Below are 5,448 nucleotides of genomic sequence, written 5' to 3'. Positions count from 1 at the left end.
TCGGTGAGTGGTTATATACTAATTTTATTAACATTTTTGTTAAAAAATAAATAAGTAAAAATGACTAACCACAAAGTAAATGCTTTAAATATTAATATTGTTGAATTTTTTTTTGGTTTGTTATGTATATGTTAATTGAAAATAAATAAATTGACATTGAATTTGAAATTGAAAAATTATTGCTGTCACACGTTTTATAGAAAGGGTTGGAAAAAACCACCTGTGCAAGATCTCCAATGCAAAAATCAGATATAAACGCCATCGTATTTCATTACACAACAAATCTAAAATATTTTGCTTGTGTCGAAAAATTAAACAAAAAATGAATTTTTTACATCTTAATAAAAAAGAAAAATAATATGAAAGTCTCGGCATGTACAGGGCTAACGATCGTCTTAGGCTTGGTTAAGTGATCACTTTACAGTCGTGTAACATTCGCCAATTCTACCCATGATTGACAACCACACTACTCAAATTCTTGAAACGTCTAGATATATTGATCAAACTCGCAATACAGTATGCGCCAGTTCACAATAAGCATCCATGGTGGGATGAGGAAAGCCTTTATTAAGCAGATACTCTATCAAGTATATTTATACAAATTTATTTAAATTTATCTAGAAATTTTAAGAATTTGAGTAGTGTGGCTGTCAATCATGGGTAGAATTGGTGAATGTTACACGTGTGTAAAATGATCACTTGATTAAGACGGTCGTAAGCACTGTAAATGCCCAGATTCCAGTTTTCTTCTATGTTGTGATGTCATAAAATAATGTAACATAATAAATCAATTAATAAAACTGTTTTGCTTCAATTATTACCTTTGCTTTTATCGCGTCGGACCACTTATCGATAATATTTCATTTGATATTCGGGAAACATGAAGAGACGATAATGATATTAATGCGTAAATATCTGTAGTGCTCAGATTTAGGATAGCAGTAATATAAATGCTTTTTCACGGTTTTATTGATATCTCGACATAGATGAAGAAGTTTCTTTTATATTAATAATAATGACCAATTCATAAAGAGTCATTTTCTTATTTCATAAAACTCATCTCAAGGCGCTTTACAATTTTCAGTAAGTAGTTTCATGTGAAATATGTTTTTAAAAACTTCACTTCACTTCAAACCCTTATCTGCACCTACATGGTGCGCAGGGTACTGCGTTATATAAATGCAGTGTTATCTTGATCGTTAACACATGAAGGAAATGATCAAACCTCCGCTTCAGGTACCAGTCCAGGGTAATATTGAAAATAATGTTACAGTAAAAAAAAAAATCACTTACATGTATTTGACTCCCCCTGGGAATCAAACCCGGGACCTCCGGTACGGTAGGCTAGCTCGCTGACCATTACACTACGGAGGCGGACGAAAACACAGATTGAAAATATAAATTATATAAGAAATTATAAATAATTAGAAAAATATATATTTTTGCAATTATTTTGGACGTAGACTCCCAGGCAGACCCTCGAAAATGTGGAGAGATAGCTGGCAGTCGATTACCCAAGAGGAACAGGCGATGGTATAGACATATTCCCAGGATCTATTACAAAGATGACGAAGAAGAAGAAAAAAAAGGAATAACAAAGTATATCCTTAGTTTAGTTATTAGGGATGATTTTAAACAAGAAATATTATATGTATGTATGTGTGTGTGAGTGAGTGTGTGTGTGTGTGTGTGTGTGTGTGTGTGTGTGTGTGTGTGTGTGTGTGTGTGTGTGTGTGTGTGTTTGTATATTGAAAGTGGTTAGGTCAGGAGTCGAAATAATCGACTTGAATGTACGATGAATGAGGGAGAGGCGAAGATTTTTTGCAAATAAAGATTAGTATGGCGTTCTAAAAGCAGTTACCTTTAAGTCACAACTCTATGTGCTAAAACAATTACCTTAATAATTTTTTTTTTTTATTACTCACATATTTATGCAGTCAGTGGCGTGAATTCCACATAGGCGCATAAACAGTGTCCACACCCTACTTAAAATGGAAAAAAAATGGAAATCTCTGATAGCCAATGGAATGTGGGTTAAGGTATAATGTACCAAAAATATATTTAATAATGCGTTTATTGCGAAAGAAATGTATCATTATTATTTTAAGTCTTGAATGAAAATAGCCGTTTATGTGTATGATTTTGGAGCCTACCTTGATTAATAAAGAAAATAACTCTGATCACACCGCTGATAACACATGTGTACCTTTTATAGGAACCTTCAAACACACATGACACAAACACAATCACAAAGGCAGATAATATAATTTTACGATACTGATAATCTTGTTATTACGGTAGCTACACAGCTACCTAGATTTAACATGTATATATAAATCCTTTCAAATAAATACTGCGACTGAGTAATTTAAAAGGTTAAAAAAAAAATTGAGTTTTTTTTAAAGTTGGCAGGTTTTTTTAAAAACTGTATTAAATATTTTTTAGTTTGAGCCAAATAAGTCATTTCGTTTGTTTTTAATTTAAGTTTTACTTGGTAAATATCACTATTCCTTAAAATCTACTGTGACACGTGTTTCGATGAATTCCGCATAATATTTTTTGACATCTCATCAAAGATGAAGAAGAATATGGAAGTCTGGGCATTTACGGGGCTTACGACCGTCATAGGCTGGTTTGAGTGATCACTTTACACACGTGTAACATTCACCAATTCTACCCATTATTGACAACCACACTACTCAAATTCTTGGAAGTTTTATATATATGAACCAATTTACCAATAGATGTCTCTAGTGAAGTTCTAGTGATTCAAGAACAAAGTTTCTAAATTGGTTCATATATATAAAACTTCCAAGAATTTGAGTAGTGTGGTTGTCAATAATGGGTAGAATTGGTGAATGTTACACGTGTGTAAAGTGATCACTCAAACCAGCCTATGACGGTCGTAAGCCCCGTAAATGCCCAGACTTCCATATTCTTCTTCATCTTTGATGAGATGTCAAAAAAAAAAAAAAAATAATATGAAAATAACTCCTGTAATTGGAGACAATCCAGATTTTGTGAACAAGTATTTGGACACACTCAAAATGTTGTAAATAAATTATCTGGTCAAATTATAAGCTTAATAATAAAAATGAAAATGGTATTTTCTGGCGTTTCTCATGTGTGTGATTATAATCCAGGATTCGGATCTCACATACTAATATAAGAGTTTCTGCTTAATAAAAAAGCTTCTTTACATCTCACCAATAGATGTCTCTAGTGAAGTTCTAGTGATTCAAGAACAAAGTTTCTAAATTGGTTCATATATATAAAACTTCCAAGAATTTGAGTAGTGTGGTTGTCAATAATGGGTAGAATTGGTGAATGTTACACGTGTGTAAAGTGATCACTCAAACCACCCTATGACGGTCGTAAGCCCCGTAAATGCCCAGACTTCCATATTCTTCTTCATCTTTGATGAGATGTCAAAAAATAATATGAAAATAACTCCTGTAATTGGAGACAATCCAGATTTTGTGAACAAGTATTTGGACACACTCAAAATGTTGTAAAAAAATTCCGCATAATTTTCAAATATAGTTTTTAGATTTTTTAAATAAAAAAGTGATATTTACATGCAGATAAATTAATAATTAAAACATAAATATTATATTTATGTTTAATCTACGGGTTTGAATATAATACTGGAGTGGTAAAAAACGTGTTGTATTTACGAATTTAATCATATTTTGACACAAATCAATGCCGAAACAATAAATAAAGTAAAACTTTATTGAAAAATGGGTAGATATTACATCAAAGTGACGCCGTATCAATTTATGAAATAACGTTTTTTCATGTCAATCATGTACATGTAGCGATTTTTTTGATGGAGAAAAATATTGAACAGAGAATTTGTCTTGAATTTTATCTTGTGAACGAAATTCGTGGCTGAGACTCAAAAAAATAATGCAGAAATCCTATACTTATATGTCAGGTCCCCCTGACGTCGACTATCATTTGAGAGTAATTGTCCTTGTCTTGGGCACCTCTAAACACCTCCTCGACGGTCCTGATCCCCGTGCAATCTCGTATATTCCGGAGCCAGGAGATCCGCCTTCTGCCCACACCTCGCTGACCCTCTATTAGGTGCAATAGCTTGTACTTCTCTCCTCTAAGCACATGACAGGCTTTGATATCAGTCAGCAACTGTCTTCCTATTCTTGCTCTTTGGAGCACATTCACGTTGCTGACCATACCGGTCTGTGGAATGAGTAGCAAACCTATTTTAACCTGTCCAGGCAAATGGCCTTATATGTGCGACCATATTGAATATTCCTCATAGGAGTATGGCCGTACATGCAGGGTCGATACAAAACATGATTTATGACATGATTTATACACACATATATATATATATATATATATATATATATATATATATATATATATATATATATATATATATATATATATATATATATATATATATATATATATATATATATATATATATATATATATATATATATATATATATATATATATATAGGGTCGATACAAAACATGATTTATGACATGATTTATACACACATATATATATATATATATATATATATATATATATATATATATATATATATATATATATATATATATATATATATATATATATATATATATATATATATATATATATATATATATATATATATATATATATATATATATATATATATATATATAAATATATACGAATATATATATATATATATATATATATATATATATATATATATATATATATATATATATATATATATATATATATATATATATATATATATATATATATATATATATATATATATATATATACATATATCAGAACATTTTAAAAACAGAATTTACCCCAAAATTATCGAATTTTCGACAAATCATGTTTACTGGTGTAAATAAAAAATATGTCCAAGAAAATATGTTAGTAATAGCATTGAATATGATACAAAATTATAAAAAAAAAAGAAAAAAAAAACTGACTCTCCAGATACAATTTTGTCCGTAGAAACTCATTCCCGGACAGGTTAAGGGAGATTCAATAAATCTTTAAAAAAAATACAATTTATCGTTGTCTTTTTTAACTCAGTCCCATTACTTATTTGACAGAATGTACACACATTGTATAAAGGATACTTTAAAAGTACATGTATAAATATAACATCTCCAACAGCTTCGTTTAACTAGTGTACACAGTGAATCGACCAATATTGATACTAGATTCTACGTTCGTGATTCTGAAATTATTAATAATGTTTTGTATGCGAGAGTAAACAGACTTTAAAATACTCGTTTTTTCTCCATACATTACTGATGAAAAGACCTTACTTAGTATATGACCTAAAAGGAAATAAGGGGTCGTATGGTAGGTAGTGTGTCTGTATATGTACATATATATACTATTCGCATCCGTAGTGTAATGCTTAGCACGCTTAGCTACCGTTCTGA

This window comes from Brachycentrus maculatus, unplaced genomic scaffold, assembly GCF_059751285.1.
Source record: "Brachycentrus maculatus isolate JH-2025_06_01 unplaced genomic scaffold, ASM5975128v1 h1tg000013l, whole genome shotgun sequence".
NCBI classification, from domain to species: domain Eukaryota; kingdom Metazoa; phylum Arthropoda; class Insecta; order Trichoptera; family Brachycentridae; genus Brachycentrus; species Brachycentrus maculatus.
The sequence above is the reverse complement of the archived record's forward strand: the minus strand, read 5'-3'. Positions refer to the sequence as shown.